General features: G+C 39.2%; 1 protein-coding gene across 5 annotated transcripts in view; it reads left to right on the top strand.

Moving 5' to 3' along the window:
• The first annotated feature begins 224 nt into the window (after window positions 1–224).
• The window catches only part of SLC26A5 (solute carrier family 26 member 5), a 72,276-nt gene continuing 54,353 nt past the window's right edge, over window positions 225–18,147 (top strand). For all 5 annotated transcript variants that reach the window (XR_010342026.1, XM_012456429.3, XM_064374724.1 and 2 more), the window contains exon 1: window positions 225–347. The gene's annotated coding sequence lies outside the window, so the exon portion shown is untranslated. The remainder of the gene's footprint in view (window positions 348–18,147) is intronic.

Raw genomic sequence — 18,147 nt, forward strand, 5'->3', positions numbered from 1 at the left:
TCTTTTCTCACACCCTAGCAGTTCACCCTTAGGAAGAAGATGTAATTATATATAATTAGCCTATCCCATGTAAGCCACTGTGATAGCAGTAGCTGTGCCTTGGAAGGGAGGGGGTTGGTATTAGGAATGAAAGGACAGCGTTAAGAAATATTTTGGACATAGCTTCTTTCAAAAAACAAACCAGCAACTGCTGAATTAACTTCCTTTCCTTCTTCTATACATAGGGCCAAGGAGCGAGCTCTCCCTTCTGCAGCTCTCAGCCCCAGTGACCAAGGTTTCAGTGAACTGCACTGGAGCCCCCAGCTCCTGTCCCCTGTCCTGACTTTTGTGCGGCACATTTGATCTGGGTAAGTGGAGGGCCCCCTGGAACTAGTAAATAGGAGAGTGGGTCAGAGGTAGTGATGGATTTTACCCAGATCAAAGGATTCCTCAAAATTTCCAGAGGTCTGAATCACATACCACTATTGGAAGAAAAGTATAAGAGAGAAGGCCAGAACCATCACACCGTACTCTTACCTTTTAACTTGAATCAAGATCAGCCTAGGATATCCTTAGCGATCAACCAGCTTTGACTTACTGTATTCTTGAGTGGCAACTAGGTGGTGGGCCAACAACCCTAGAATGTCCTTGATAGATGCTTATTGGATTTGTAAATTAATGGAGATCATGGTTTTAAGCCAAGCTCTGCCACTAACCAGGCATGTGATCTTGGGCAGGTTCAGATGTCAATTAACTTCTTTGAACCTTAATTTTTCTATGTATAAAATGAGGGGGTTATATGGGACTAGCGGTTCTCAGCTACTAATGTATAATTCCATCTCATTTGCATTGCCTGGGAGTTTAGGGGAAAAAATACCCAACAGAGATTCTGATTAATTATTAATAAATCGGATTTATTCTGAGGATAAAGTCCTGAGTGTTCCCTAGATTCTGAAAAAGACCTGTCCCCTCCCTCGTAGTCCTCCAGAATACAATTGTTTTCAAGAGTGAAAGTATGGATCAGGCTCAGTGACTCCTGCCTGTAATCTCAGCACTTTGGGAGGCTGAGGTGGGCGGATCGTTTGAGGCCAGGAGTTTGAGCCAGCATAGCCAACATGGCAAAACCCTGTCTCTACTAAAAATACAAAAATTAGCTGGTGTGGTGGCACATGACTGTAATCCCAGCTACTCGGGAGGCTGAGGCAGGAGAATTGCTTGAACCCAGGAGGCAGAGGTTGCAGTGAGCTGAGATTGCGTTGTGCCACTGCACTCCAGCCTGGGCAACAGAGCAAGACTTTGTCTAAAAAAAAAAGAAAGAGTGAAGGTGAGAAGAAGATAATGGACTGGCATAGGCCCAGGCATCTTTACTTTTTTTAAGTTCCCCCAGCAAATACTAACGTCCAGTCAGGACTGAGAATCACTGGGTTAAGTGATTGCTAAGAACTGATTCTAAGATTGTGTCATCTTAGGATGGAAAGCAGCCCCACAATGTCCCTGTTAAACACAGCCTGGCCCAGCATTGTGCCTGCTCAGTGGAATCCAAACCTAAACTTGCCTTTCTCAGAAGCAGTCCAGATCAAGCCCTTTCAGGTTATTCAGGGGGAGCTGCTGTGCCTGCTCACCTTTTTGGTATTCCCACAATGCTTTGCTGACTTTGCAGCACCCAGTAGTTTTTGATAGACTGAATTAGGTGTAACTCTGCCTATCCAGGATAATCAGCTGTTCCTAAAGGTCTTCACAGACGATAACATCTCTGCTTTGGGTATCTATGCCAGTGTTTAATAGCTTCTTGAAATTTTCTCCTTGAAGTGATCTGTGACTTACTAAGGTGGGGAAGAAAGGTGTCAGCAAGGGAGAAGGATGATCACCTTGATCGTAGCTGAAATGTGAGCTTCCGTGTCCAAACTGAGATAAAAAATGATCCTCACACCTTCTCAAGTAGTTGAAGACTATTGAGTTACCAGAACTGGGGAGGAGAAAAAGAGCACGTTGTTTACCTTATTTCTTGGGACCTAATCATGTTGACATTACATTGTAAATTCTGAGGATTTTCACACTTGGAAAATTCTTTTTTTTTTTTTTTTTTTTGACTTTACTTAGCAATATAGTTATTTGGGTAAGATTCAATAAGAATCTTGCTCTCTTTTTATCAGCACATAATTGGAAAAATCAATTGTGCAAGCAACATCACATTTGAGAATGATTCTCATTTAATCAGCTGTGAAAAGCCCACTATTAAAGAGCAGGTAGTTACTTGGAAGCCAATTCTCAAGACTGTTTATATGTGAATTCAGTGCCTACAAAGTCTCCCAAGATCCCTGGCTTGGTACTTGGTACTTGGCTTACAGAGCATCAGCTTCACAGAAGGTATGATCTCTTACCAGATCAGAGGCCTTAGAGAATTTGGAAGCCATCTAGAAGAGAAGAATTCACCCAGGTTTATGAGCATGGAAAATTCTTAAATTTAGAGTTAGAACCTACTAAATTGTAATCTATGAAATGTATTTGTTTACCCTACTCTTTTTTTTTTTCTCCTACTACCTTTCCTTTCCCAAAATACCTCGAAGACAAAAAAAAACAGTGTGTGTATGTGACTGTCAGATCAGTAAGAAAGAGACAGACATGAGTTGACCGAAAATGGAAAGGCATTAAGGAGGAAAAACTGAACAAGGATAAGAGGCATATGGGTTACCAGGAGCTACACTTAATTTCTGTCTTTTCTTTCTCTGTGAGTCTTATCTCTGCTATAAGCTTATTCTCAAGCTTGCTAAAATGCAGGCAGATCACAATATCCCACCTGCTCCGTGCTGACAAATGTGGGCTTGTGGCCCTCAATTCCCACAAGTTCCCCGCAGCCTTCCACATATAGCACATGCAGTGCCGTCTCCAGGGGTGAATTGGCAGCCTAGACACACTTGGTCTAATCCAGCATTGACCAATCACAGGACCTGACTTAATTCTAAATCACAGCTTAGGTTGGAGCCTGTTTTTTTCCTAGAGTGGAAAGCTACTGGCGGTAAAGTTCTTTACCTCTGTGTCTCAGAGGAGTGAGTGGTCTTTACCTGATGTCAGAAATCCCATGCAGACCTACAAAACCAGCTCAGCCCCTACTTCTCCAGCCACCTAGAGCTGGTTGTACTCATTGCCAGTAAAAAACAAACAAACAAAGAAAAGAAAATTCTGGGATTGGAGTCATTTTATATGTTCATTGCTGATCACTGTTCCCCCAAGATTTAGTAGTATTGGGCACATACTGTTTTGTTATTTCATAATTTATTCCTAACCTACTTCTTAAAATGAATTAAAGTAGGAAGAAATGTACCAGGAAAAGGTGCCATGAAGTTAAGTTGTCATCTTAACTTCAACTCTACTGGAAACTCAATTATTACTAAACTCAAAGGCCCATTTATGTGTTTATAAATAAAAATGTATCCTCTCACACATCTGGTTTCTTAAGGTAATAAGAATAGTCAGGGTTGTGCTGGTTCTTAGGATTATCATTAGTTTGCTTTTTAAATTTTTACTTCCCAAAAGCAATACAATTTTGCAAAATAATTAGAAATGATAAAATTTCTTAGCCAGTCCCGGTTTATTGAACACTTTTAACAACAATCCCAAAGGTAGCAAGGGTTTTCATTGCCTCCTTTCTTGCTTATTCATTCCTTTCTTCCTTCCTTGAGTCACTTATTTATTCAACAGATATCTAAAGAGTTCCCCATGCCCCTGACTTCATGTAGCTTACATTCTTATGAAGAAGTGAGGGAAGACAGAAAATCAAGAAGTAAACCATCATGTAGGTTAGATGGTGGTATGTGCTGTGGAGAAAAATCCAGCTAGAAAGAAAGTGGTAGAGGTGTTAGCTGAAATTTTTAAAAGAAAGTGATCAGAAAAAGCTTCCCCTGAGAAAGTGATACAGAATATAGACCGGAAGGTGGTGAAGGAGGAAGTTATGAGGCTATCTGGGAATAGAGCATCCTGGTCAGTGCAAAGGCCCTGAGGCAGACATGGGCTTGACATGTTCATAAAACAGCAAGGAGGCCTAGCACGGTGGCTCACATCTAATTTCCCAGCATTTCGGGAGGCCGATGAGGGCAGATTGCTTGAGGCCAGGAGTTCAAGACCAGCCTGACCAACATGGTGAAATCTCATCTCTACTAAAAACATAAAAATTACCTGGGCATGCTTGTGCATGCTTGTAATCCCATCTCCTTGGGAGGCTGAGGCACCAGAATCGCTTGAACCTGGGAAGCAGATGTTGCAATGAACTGTGATCGCACCACTGCGCTCCAGCCTGGCCAACAGAGCAAGACTCTGTCTGTCTCAAACAAACAAACACAACAACTACAACAAACAGCAAGGAAGTCCATGTGGCTGGAGCAGAGTGACAAGGTGGGAAGGCAAAGAAAATGACCCCAGCAAGGAAAGGAGCCATGGACAAGAGTTGGAGAGGGTGCTAAAGATCATACAGGGTCCCTTTTCAGTGGGATACTTGTAAGGTGATACGAAGATGGGGTTTCTTACTGCTTAGTTGAAACAGCGGCAGCCTGTGTTCTCTTTCTTCCTTGTTATACCTCCTGGATAGTCCCCCTGGCTTTCCTTTCCTCTCCAAATTAGCCTCTTCCCATTCCTTCCCTTGTACTTCCTTTCCCCCAAGGCTGGCTGCAGAGAGGGCTTCGGTTTCCCTTTCTCCTTGTTGCCCTGAAGATAAGCCTGCCATTCCTGTTCTAAGAAATGTGCTGCTAGTTGCTAAAGAATAAAAACTGTCAGGTAGCACCCAAACCAATAGTCATGAAAGAAATTGCAATGAACTTATGCAAAATGTATTCTTAGCTTATGCTGCAGACCAGACACAAAGTGGTGGTGTGTGTTGCTGTTGAGCTGAGTTTAGCCTGTGTGTTTTGTTGGGTCTGCACATTGTTTCATGAAAATTTGTATTGGTTTCCGACATTTAAAAATTGAAAGTTTTTTTTTTTAATTAAAATGTAGTTTCAAGTTCTCCTTCCAAATTGATGTTCTTTATGAAGTTCTAGATTAGGCAAAACTAATCTATGGTGATAGAAATCAGAACTGTAGTTGCCAACATACCCAGATTGACTGGGTAGGGGCACAAGGGAAAAATTCTAGATAACGAAAGATTCTACTTCTAGTAGTCTAAAAGGCACGGTAACTCATTAAACCATATACTGATTGGTATAGTTCACTATGTGTACATGAAATCTCAATATAGCCAGGTGCAGTGGCTCATGCTTGTAATCCTAGCACTTTGGGAGGCTGAGGTGGGTGGATTGCTTGAAGTCAGGAGTTCAAGACCAGCCTAGCCAACATGGTGAAGTCCTGTCTCTACTAAAATTACAAAAATTAGCCGGGTATGGTGACACACACCTGTAATCCCAGCTACTTGGGAGACTGAGGCAGGAGAATCTCTTGAATCTGGGAGACAGAGGTTGCAGTGAGCTGAGATTGCACCACTGCACTCCCACCTGGGCAGCAAAGCAATGCTCCATCTCAAAAAAAAAAAAAAAAAAAAAGAAATTTTTTAATTAATATTTTAACTGACGAATCATAATTTTATACATTAATGGGTACAATGTGATGTTTTGACATATGTATACAATGGAGACAATTAAATCAAGCTAACATATTCATCAACATGTTTACTTACCTGATTTTTATGGTAAGATATTTGAAATTTACTCTTAGTTATTTTAAAATATAGAGTTGATCCTTTATACCCAGAGGTTGCACAGATAGAGAGGGCCAACTAGGGACTTAAACATCTGCGGATTTTGATAGCCATGTGGGGCCCTGGCACCAATCTCCTGTGTATACAGAGGGCTGAATTTGTATTTGTTTCCAACATTTAAGGGCTGAAATCACAGTTCTGATTTCTGTCACCATAGATTAGCTTTGCCTATTCTAGAGCTTCATATAAAACATCAATTTAGAGAAGAACTTGAAAGGACGTTTTAATAAATTCTCAATTTTTAAATGTTGGAAATCAATACAGATTTTCATGAAAACAATGTGCAGACCCAACAAAACAATGTGCAAAGCCAGCAAAACACAGTCACCCTGCTGTGCAATAGCTCTCAAAACCTTTTCTTCTTGTCTAAAACTTTGTACCCTTTAATCAACAATTCTCCATTCCTTCCCTCCCACCCCTCACCTAGCGTCTGGTCAACAGAATTCTACTCTCTACCTCTGTGAGTTTTTTAGATTCCACATGTAAGTGAGATGATGTAATATTTGTCTTTCTGTACCTGGCTTTTCTTATGTAGCTTGATATCCTCCAGGTTCATCCATATTACCACAAATGACCTGATTTCTTTCTTTTTTTAAGGCTGAATCGTATTTCACTGTGTTTATATACCACATTTTCTTTATTCATTCATCCATTGTTGGACACTTAAACTGATTCCATGTCTTGGCTATTGTGAATAAAGCTGTAATGAACATGGGAATGGAGATATCCCTTTGACATGTTGATTTCCACCCCTTTGGGTATATACCCAGAAGTGGGATTGTTGGATCATATGGTAGTTTTATTTTCAGTTTTCTGAGGAACTGTCATCCCACTTTCCATAATGGCTGTACTAATATACACTCCCACCAACAATGTATAAGAGTTCCCTTTTCTCTGCATGCTCACCAACACTTGTTATCATCTATCTTTTTGATAAAGGCCAGTTAGATGAGATTATATATCATTGTGGTTTTAAACTGCATTTCCCTATAGACCAGTAATGCTGAACGTTTTTTCATGTACCTCTTGGCCATTTCTGTGTCTTCTTTTAAGAAATGCCTATTCTGGTCCTTTCTCCATTTTTTAATTGTATTATTCGTTTTCTTGTTATTAGGTTGTTTTATTTCCTTCTATATTTTAGATATTAAGCCATTGTCAGATGTGTGGTTTACAATTATTTACTCCCATTCTGCGAGTTGTCTCCTCATTTTGTGATTTCCTTTGCTGTGCAGAAGCTTACTTTGATGCCGTCCCGTTTGTCTGTTTTTGCTTTTGTTGCCTGTGCCTTTGGAGTCATATCCAGAAAATCATTGCCTAGACCAGCATCATGGAGCTTTCTCCCATTTTCTTTTAGTAGTTTTACAGTTTTAGGTCTTAACATTTAAGTCTTTAATCCATTTTGAGTTGGTTTTTGCATATAGTATGAGAAAAGGGTCCTATTTTATGCTTCTGCATGTGAATAGCCAGTTTTCCCAACACCACTTATTGAAGAGACTGTCTAAAGAAAAGTTTTAAATGGAAGCCTACCCAATGTTCAGCAAGACCTGGATAGCAACTGACCGCTTTGGGCTTGGCACATGCTTTTTAGATTGGCTCAGACACCTTGTCCGCCTGTGTCATTTTCATTAACTACCTGTAGGTGGCATTGGTTTGTGATTCCTTCAGTAGACGCTTAGCAGTTTGGGTTTCAACTATCAGTGGAAAGCAAATGTGAAGGGGCCTGATATGTCTAATTGGTAGTGAAGAAAATAGTACCTGCCTCCTAGGGTTGTAGGTGAAGCATGTAACAACATCGTAAGCCTGACAGCTTGAATTGGCCTAGAAACTGGCCTATTCCCCTTTTACTTAATGGTGTTCTCAAATCTCAGAGTTCTTAGGGGTCTCTGGACCTAACTTTCACTTTCGTCTCAAATGCCAAGGGTCTCCTGTATTTGCAGACTTCTTCCTGAGATTATACCTATTATTCCTATTATCAACACTTAACACTTATTTTCATAATGTATGTTGCTAAAATAATAGTGTCTACTATGGAAATCATAGGAAATATAGATAAGCAAAAAGAAAATAAAATTACTCATAATTCTACCATCAAACATAACCTCTGCTTACCACGTTATGGTAAATACTTCCAAAACTTTCTCCATACATCCATATATTTTATATTAAAATGTGTTTGAAGGCCGAGTGCGGTGGCTCATGCTTGTAATCCCAGCACTTTGGGAGGCCGAGGCAGGTGGATCACGAGGTCAGGAGTTCAAGACCAGACTGGCCAACATGGTGAAACCCTGTCTCTACTAAAAAATACAAAAATTAGCTGGGTATGGTGGCTTGTGCCTGTAATCCCAGCTATTTGGGAGGCTGAGGTAGGAGAATTGCTTGAACCAGGACCCAGGAGGTGGAGGTTGCAGTGAGCTGAGATCACGCCACTGCACTCCAGCCTGGGCTACAGAGCAAGACCCTATCTCAAAAATAAATAAATAAATAAATAAAATGTATTTGATAGACTTTAGCATACAACTACCCAGTTTGCAAAATGGACAATAATAACCAGTTAAATGTTAAAGATGACAAGCCAAGCATAAGTAATTGCTTACTCCCTATCCTAGAATTCCATTTAAATGACTGTAAAATATACAAAAGGGGAAGAACTCTGAAGATACTGGGATACGAAAATGCTTGGAAGCAAATTACTAAATAAACAGAATCAAGAATTTGTACAAAAAGGACTACCCTTGGAATGCAAGTGATCCCCTAGAAAGAACCCCCTGGGTGGAGTTAGCAGGATGGAGAGCATGCATGAGCAACAAGATTAATGGAAAGTCTTCATGGACTCGTTATAGTGAAATAGGGCTCCTCTAGAGTATTGGCACCATAAAGTAAATCTGTTCCCTTTCTGGCATCTAGAAAGAGGATGGGCCCTGGCTAGAAGGCTAGCTCTTGCCTCCTCACCCCAATGTGTAACTAGCCATCAACAAAGCCCACTCTGGTACACAAAGCTTGTTAATGTTCATTTTGTTCAGGGAAGAGTCCTATCCTAGAAATACTTATATGCATGACAGTGGAAGAAAGTGGCACAAAACAACCAGAAAAACGAATGAAATCCTCAATTTATTAAGAAATTATATAACCAAGAATAACTTGACATATGAAGGAGCATGAGAAAGAAACATCAAGATAAACAATTACTATTGCTAGAGGAGAGATTATTCAGGCAAAAGAAAATCGCTTCTTTTAAAAATCTGAGCACTCTTAGCATGATTAAAGAGTTGTTTCTGTACAACAAAAGCAGGATGTTATTCAGAAAGAGCAGTCAGAAAATAAAAAAGATGTCGAAAATTTTTTTAATAACTAAAAACTAATGTATTAGAAGGCTAATAATGGAACTTCTTTCTGGTCCAAGTACAGTGGTATTTACAACTAATTGATCATAATCAGTTACTGATTTCTTTGTTCCTTCTCCATTCCCACTATTTCACTTGAATAGCCTTAAAAAATAATAATGATGATAACAATTTTAAAATCTCCTGCAATGCACAACCAAATTTTGAAGAAAGAACATGCTAGAAAAGAGGAGAGACAGAAGCAATCCAGTAAGTCTGTTGGATCTCTAGAAATAGAAAACAAAGAAAATAAAAGGGAAGAAATTGACAATGAAATGCTAAGGGAAAAAAATTCCTGTAGTTGAGGAAAAGTGTGAAGTTAAAAGGTCCATCAAATGAATGAAAAAACATGCAGAGATACAATTGTTGCAAAATTTCAAAGTCAAGAATACAGAGAGATTCTTAAAACTTTCTGAAAGGAAAAATAATCTAAAATGCAATAAAAAAAAGATTGCTAATTCTTAAATCTTAAAAAAAAAAAGATTGACATAAGGATTCTCATGAGGAAACTGGATTTTAATAGAGCAAAGCTTTTAAATTTGTAAGGAAAGATGATTTTAAACTTAGAATCCTATCGTCAGTAACTTCTCAAGTGTGAGAGTGAAATGAAGACATTTTCAGACATTCAAAGGCTCAGGTTGTTTACCTATGAGTTCCTTTTCTAAAGCAGTTGCCTGAGGATGTGCTCCAGCAAAATGAAGGTATAAAGCAAAGAGGAGGAAGATATGGAATTAGAAAGAGTGGAACTAATACACAATTGCAATGAAATAAATTGTAGGTTGATGTTCACCAGGCTTAGAAAAAATTAATACAAATTAGGGCAGGTAGTGAGCGCAAGATTAATAATTTTAAGACATATTAAGTAAATTTCCTCTTATAGATAGAGCTAGCAATGAACAGCATTCACATAGTTACAGAAATAATGGGAATTCCCCCTGGTCCAAGTGCAGTGGTATTTTCAACTAATTGATCACAACCAGTTACTGATTTATTTGTTCCTTCTCCATTCCCACTGCTTCACTTGACTAGCCTAAAAAATGATGATAGTCATGATGATGATGATGGTGATGATGATGATGGTGATGATGATGATGGGACTTCTAACAACATAGAGGACCAAGCTGACCCATTCAGACCTCCCTCCAGGACAGACATGCAAAGATGAAGAATAAAACACAACAAATGTTCAAATAACCTTGAAATAAAGACTGTCAGAAGAATGCAGAGAAAAATGTTTAAAAAGAACAATAATAAAGCCAGGCAGTGGCTCACGCCTATAATTCCAATACTTTGGGAGACCAAAGCATGCAGATCACGAGGGAATAGCTCGAGTGCAGGAGGTTGAGGCTGTGGGGAGCCATGATCATGCCACTGCACTCCAGCCTGGGTGACAGAGTGAGACCTGTCTCAGGAAAGAAAAGAAAAAAAGAGAAGTGAAGAGAAGAGAGAAAAGAAAAGAAAAACGTTGCTTCAGGAAATAGAGTTGAAGAGAATGGGATAGAAAACTAATGTTTTTCATTATTAGTTCTTTCATAATACTTACAATTCTATCACGTGTATATTATTTTGGCTAAAAGTTACTATTTTAGAAAAGGAGATGATTGGTCAGCCAGTGGATTCTCCTTTCATTTTTGCTTAGACTAAAGAAATTTTTTCTATTAAAGTATCTGTCATTCAGACCTAAGCACCACTTTGAATTACTGAGCTTTTTACCTCAAAGAAAATTCTAAAGGTATATCTTGTGAGCATTAAGAATCTTTCAGGTGTTTCTGGCTGGAAGATACATCTTGCAATTTATTAACTTATGGAGTCACAGTAAATTAGTGCTGGAAGGGATTCAACTTATTTAGTGGTATGGAATAATTTCTCCATGGCAGAGTGATTTTGAGCAGTAGTTCTGTATGGGACAGAGGAGAACTGGGATATGGTCAAACAGCAAGAGCCCATGGCTGCAAATTGGAACCTGCAGGCTGCCTTTCATGGACTTTCAATATCTGATCCTACTCAACCTCTCCCGTTTTACTTCCTGTGACCACCCAAAGCACGATTTCCACCAGTACCTTTGGTATTCCATGAACATGTCCTATTAACATTTACCTTTTCACATCTCTGTGCAAAATCATTTGCCTGCCTTTCGGCCTTCTATCCATTATTTGAGAGCCACTTCAAATTCAGTATCCTCTCTAAAGCCTTCCTTGACCTCCAGCCTTGCTTTCAATTTTGTTAAGACCACTGTGCTTTATAAATTACAAATTATAAGGAATGAGAATGCAGGCCTATAATTAACTTAGATAAAATTAGATAAACATTTTGACATAATTAATCTGATATACAATTAATAAGGCAACATATGATATAAACGTGTTTTCTGAAATGAGACCTAAATTCCAACGCAGCTGTTGTCACTCCATCAGTGTCAGATATGTCATCTGGAAGCTGTCATTCTTTAACTGCAGTATCAGTAAGTGTTAACTACTATAAATATTTTAACTATCATTGTGCTTCACAATAAGAAACTTACATCAGTGGCTACCATTCATATGATTTTAAGTCATTTGTTGTTTCTGTGTGCTCACTTTGTAAGTTGGCCAATACTCATCATCAGTATCAGCATTGTTTAAATATGTTTTTTATTATCATGACACATAAACTCACAGATCAAAAAACAAAACCCAATTTATAATAGCAAAAACATTGGAAGTAGCATAAGTATCTAATAACACTGCAGCCTTGACCTCCTGGGATTAAGCAATCTTCCCGAGTCAGCTTCCTGAGAAGGCTGGACCACAGGTGTTCACCACCACGCCCGGCTAATTTTTGTTTCTGTTTTTTTTGTTGTTGTTGTTGTTTTGTTTTTTGGTGGTGGTTGTTAGAGCTGGGGTTCTCACTGTGTTGGTCAGGCTGGGCTCCAGCAATCTGCCCACTTCAGTCTCGCGAAGCACTGGGATTGCAGGCATGAGCCACCATGCTCAGCCTAGAAACATTTTTAAAATGTATTTCTCATAGACCTATAGTAAATTATTATTTTTAGCTCCGTGTTATAGCTGAAGAATCTGAAGAGAACATGATTACCCAGGCCAGGACACGTACGGAAGCAGTATTGCTCTGGAACAGCAGGCAGAAGCCAGGATCTGTGGTCACCCTACTTAGATCAAGTAACTTGCCAGATGTCTCACCGTAGTGGCAGAAGCAGGACTTGAATTGAGGTCTATGTGATTCCACAGCCTGTACTCCCAGCTGCCATTTACAGATAAGGAACCTGGGGTACAGAAAGCTTGTATATCTTGCAAAAAAACACACAGCTATAAAGTGCCAGTTCTGGCTGAGGGTGTTGGGTTATCCCTGTAATCCCAACACTTTGGGATGCCAACACTTTGGGTTGATCATCTGAGGTCAGGAGTTTGACACCAGTCTAGCCAACATGGTGAAACCCCATCGCTACTAAAAATACAAACATTAGCCAGATGTGGTGATGTGCGCCTGTAGTTCCAGCTACTTGGGAGGCTGAGGCAGGAGACTTGCTTTGAATCCTGTAATTACCATTGAAAGTAATGGCAAAAACTGCAATCACTTATGCACGAACTTAACATAAAAGAAGAGGGAAAGAATGGGCACAGCACTAGGCTAAATGCTCTGGCAACCTTGATCTGGCCCCTGCCACTCACACTTAAGATCATTCAGCCAACAAATGTCTGAGAGGTAGCTCCATGCCATGCCGTGCACTTGATGCTCAGAAATAGCAGTCCTGCCCTTACCAAGCTTACAGTCTACATTCAAAACCAGCTTGCATAGATCTTAGGGCCTTTTGCTTTTTTTTTTTTTTAACATATTGAGCCACTATAATTAACCAATGATAGTTAATAAGGAAAAACAGATAATATATTCTGGTTATGCTAACAGTCCCAAAAGTATTAAGAATAGAAAACAGCTTTTTCAAATTCCTTAGAGGAAAGACTGATAAAGCCATGACAATATGTTTTTTCTGGGTTCCAATTCATGAGACCTTTGCTATTTGTTGTGTACATTATAGAAAAGTTTACATCCTGTTGCTCAGGGCAGTGTTGAAAAAATTCATAATAAAATGTATTTTTGTTGTTTCTGTTGAGGCCTATAGAGAAATCATGTGAATTATATGGTAAGCTTGGGCATGTGCTTACATATTTGGGATTAAAAGGTTAATATATGCATTATTAAAGTTATAAATGTGTAAATTATTTTGAGTAGGCAGATGGATGCCATTACTCACTGTCTTCTGATACTTCCAGTTCACAGAGAAAAATACTATTTCAAAACTTAAAGAAAAGCATTACTTTTCTGATGATAACTTAGTTTCAGACAACTGAATCCATTCTAGCTACTTTAAGCACCAAGAGATTTAATTGGCATTTTGAAACTTGCCAAATGCTGTTCCCAGAATGTTGTCACTGGATACATTTAAAGATAAGGAAACATAGAAGCAGAGAATTGTATAGTTAGGAGGAGAGGAAAATGGGGAGAAATTAGTCAAAGGAAACCAAGTTAAAATTATGCAAGATGAAGAAGTTCTTGAGATCTACTATACAGGATGGTACCTGCAGTTAACCACTTGCTACTTAAAAATGCACTAACAGGCTGAGCACAGTGGTTCATTCCTGTAATCCCAGTATTTTGGGAGACCAAGGCAGGTGGATCACTTGAGGTCAAGAGTTCGAGACCAGCCTGCCCAACATGGTGAAACCATATCTCTAGTAAAAAAATATTATAAAAAATTAGCATAGTGGCTTGCACCTGTAGTCCTAGCTACTCAGGAGACTGAGGCAGGAGAATCACTTGAACCTGGGAGGTGGAGGTTGTGTGAGCAAGATGGCACCACTGCACTGCAGCCTGGGCCAGAGCGAGTCTCTGTCTCAAAAAAACAAGTACTGACAGGGTAGATCTTGTGTTCTCATCACAAAATAATAATAAATAAAGAGCAAAACAAACTTTTGGAGGTGATGGATATATTTATGGCATAGACTCCTCCAGACTCATCAAGTTGTATACACTAAGTATATACAGCTTTTTATAGGTCAGTCATATCTCAATAAAGTCATTTAAAAGTTAATAAAGATGAAGGAACTAAAACTCAGAGAGGCAAGTTATTTTTCCATGTTCATTCAACAAGAATTTTTTATTTTATTTTTTTTATTTTTATTTTTTGAGACGGAATTTCACTCTTTTTACTCAGGCTGGAGTGCAATGGCGCTATCTCAGCTCACTGCAACCTCCACCTCCTGGGTTCGAGCAATTCTCCTGCCTTAGCCTCCCGAGTAGCTGGGACTACAGGCCTGCGCCACCATGCCCAGCTAATTTTTGTATTTTTTAGTAGAGACGGGGTTTCACCTTGTTGACTAGGATGGTCTCGATCTCTTGACCTCGTGATCCACCCGCCTCGGCCTCCCAAAGTGCTGGAATTATAGTCGTGAGCCACTGCGCCCGGCCAACAAGTATTTTTTAGCCCTAAGTACCAATCACTGTACAGAAATTAGTAATATTGCATTTCTCCTTTCATGAGGCTCACAATCTATTTTCCCAATAGATTGTACATCAGTCTCACTCACTCCATGAGCTTTAAAAAAATACAGATTCTATAATTACTAAATTAGAATCTCTAGAGGAGGCTGGGCATGGTGGCTCATGCCTATAATCCCAGCACTTTGGGAGGCCAAGGCAAGCAAATCACCTGAGGTCAAGAGTTCGATACTAGACTGGCCAACATGGTGAAACCCTGTCTCTGCTAAAAATACAAAAATTAGCTGGCCGTGGTGGCATGCACCTGTAATCCCAGGTACCTGGGAAGCTGAGGCGGGAGAATCACTTGAACCCAGGAGGAGGAGGTTACAGTGAGCCGAGATTGTGCCACTGCACTCCAGCCTGGGCAACAGAGCAAGCAAGACTCCGTCTCAAAAAAAAAAAAGAATCTCTAGAGGGCCTAGAAATTATGGTTTTAATCTCCCAAAGTGATTGTGACATGTGACATGCCAGCAAGGCATAGAAATCCCTGGTCTAGTTGACCCTGTCATAACAATGTAGAACAGCTCAGACACTTGAGGTGCAGAACCAGAGCTCCACCCTGGTCATGACCTCCAATTCAGAGCATGTGCCACAAAACCATAGTGAATCTTCATTATTGGCATGCAGCTGATTTTCGCTTTTAGTCTGAAGTTTAAAATGTTATTTTGTTATATTTTTTATTTATAAATATTTATCACGGCAATATTTTGTAAGTATCAGAGATGCCATTTAAATTACAGATTACTTTGAGAAGGAGGCAGGGTTTGTGTTTTATGAATATTTTTGGATAAGTCTTTTACCCCCAAGTGAGTGTAGATGAATCAATTTTCTCATCTACAAAGTGAGGAAGTTATAATAAATTCAGATTTTAAAATCTATGATGAGGCCAGGCGCGGTGGCTCACACTTGTAATTCCAGCACTTTGGGAAGCCAAGGCGGGCGGATCACCTGACGGTCAGGAGTTCAAGAACAGCCTGGCCAACATGGTGAAACCTTGTCTCTACCAAAAATAGTACAAAAATTAGTTGGGTGTGGTGGTGCACGCCTATAATCCCTGCTACTTGGGAGACTGAAGCAGGAGAATTGCTTGAACCCAGGAGGCAGAAGCTGCAGTGACCTGAGATCATGCCACTGCACTCCAGTCTGGGCAACAGCGCAAGACTCCATCTCAAAAAAAGAAAAAAAAATCTATGATGAAAGATGTTCTAAGTTACCTTAAAATCTCCCCCTTCATAGCTGTAGGAAATAGACCTTGAACTTCTAGGTCAATTTGCTTTTCTGTATTAGTATTTTGTGTTTGAGGACCAGCCAAAAGATGTGTCCATTTAAGTGATCTTAGAAGTGACTTTTCTCATATAAGGGTTTGTGTACTTTTACAATTTGGTGATTTATAATTTCAATCAGCACACTGGAAGCACATTATTTGTCATATAAGAGTCTGGTCATTTGATCTCCTAGTTGGTTCCTTGGTTACTTTGCCTCTCTGCCTCTGATAAGATGGTTATTGATAGCCTTCAAGGCTTTAATTAATTAATCATTGTTGATACACATAAAAAGTCCCCAAAAAGGACAGCCTTTCATTACAACATCTTCTTCTTTCCTTTTCCAGTTGAAACATCCTTGAATTACCAAACAGATATCTCAAAAAAGACATAGATTTTAGCCAGGGTGCCAGTGTCTCAAAAATATTTGAGAATTGCCTCTTCTCTGTGTCTCTTCCTAACCTACAGAGAGTTAAGGTTGCTAGATTTAGCAAAGTAAATTACAAGATATCCAGTTAAAGTTGAGACAAACAAATAATAATTTTAATATAATTACATCCCATGCAATATTTGAGACATATTAAAAGATTATTTCTTGATTATCTAACATGCAAATTTAACTGAGCCTCCTATATTTTCTTTGGCAACCCTGCAGATAGTATATATCTTAGTGCTTTAAAAAAAATCCATCTAATGTTTTGAGACCTAAATTTGTTTGAGATTTGCTCCTAATTTAAACCCACAATGAAATGGTTGTGACAGTTAAGACCGCATTTGCCGGAAGTATAGGGGATGTTGCACTGTCCACCTACACACAACTCTCTTTTGTTGTGAGAATATAAGCATAGAAACAAGGCTTTGCTTGAGAAACCTAAGCTAAATAGTACTCTTTTGTAATTTGTATTAAATATTTTACAGACACACATAAGTAAAGATTGTGCTATTGCACAAAATGTGTTTACACCCTATTTAGTTTTTTTCATTTTGTTTATTTGGCCAGTTGGCTACATGGATGAGTGGGTGAAGGTGTTTGTTTTGCCATCTCCGGAGTCAGTGGTTTTGAACCTTATCTGCACAATAGAATCACCTGAGAGCTTCTTAAGCTCTCAATCCCTGGCAGATCAATTAAATCAATTAAATCTGCTTGGCAGATCAATTAAATCAGAATCCCTGGAAATAGAGTCAGGCATCAGTATTTAAAGCTGCCCAGGTGACTCCAATGTGCAGCCAGGGCTGAGAACCAATGCCCTAAATGAAAATGGCAAATTTGAAAAAGTACTTTGAACTACTAAATTATGTCCTTATATTTTAATCCTCTTCAAAACTGATTTTATGTACTTTTGAGTAAGCATATTATGGCAATTACATTTATTTCTTTGTATTATATATCTTATATATTATGTATAATATAAAGTTTACTTTAAAAATTATCTCATGTGACTTTAATCATGTCACTGATTCAGTATTAATTTCTTCAACATCTATAATTGGATTTCATTTTCAAATATTTCTTTGTGATTTTTCTTATGTATTTTTCCTCTCTCTCTCTCTCTCTCTCTCTCACTCACTCATTCTAAGCCAGTGGTTCTCAAATTGAACTGCTCACTAGAATCTTCTAGGGATGCTCTAAAAAAAATGCCCCAGCCTGCTCCCTACAGGCTGTGCTCTAATTGGTCAGCCGTAAAAGTACCTGAGGAGGTTCTGGGTTTAGCCAGAGTTGAAAGCCAATGTTTTCAGTACATCAAGTACCTACCTAGCTGACAAACTGCATGTCCTGAGAAAATTTTAATACATAAATATAATTTCTCTGCTTAATGAAATAGAAGGAATTTTGATGTTCTGGGAGAAGGAGAAATAAGGGAGCAGTAAGTAACCACCCTCCTGTCTTTATACTTTGAAATTCATGGGTGTCACAAGGAATTCCTTATGTTGGGGATAGCCAGAGGACTCTTAAGAATAAAGATAAAGATGCCTAGTATTTTAAGTGTTTTCTCTGCTATGCTTTGGTGTAAACCATTCTGTTGCCCTGAAATCTCCAGATAAGTTTGCCACATACATGGGCAAGGCTCCCACGCTCATAACCACAAGTAGTGACTACCCATTGTTCAGGCCTCACCCAAAGAAATCCTAACTAGGTAGGTTCAGGGTAAGGCCCTGAACCGAGTACTTCAAGCCCTCCCCAGACCATTGTGATCATTGGCCAGATTTGGTCTCCACTTCTTTGTAGGTGATAAAACATCCCTAGACATAA

The sequence above is a fragment of the Aotus nancymaae genome, unplaced genomic scaffold (assembly GCF_030222135.1).
Source record: "Aotus nancymaae isolate 86718 unplaced genomic scaffold, 86718_ANA_hifiasm-v0.15.2.pri h1tg000002l, whole genome shotgun sequence".
NCBI classification, from domain to species: Eukaryota; Metazoa; Chordata; class Mammalia; order Primates; family Aotidae; genus Aotus; species Aotus nancymaae.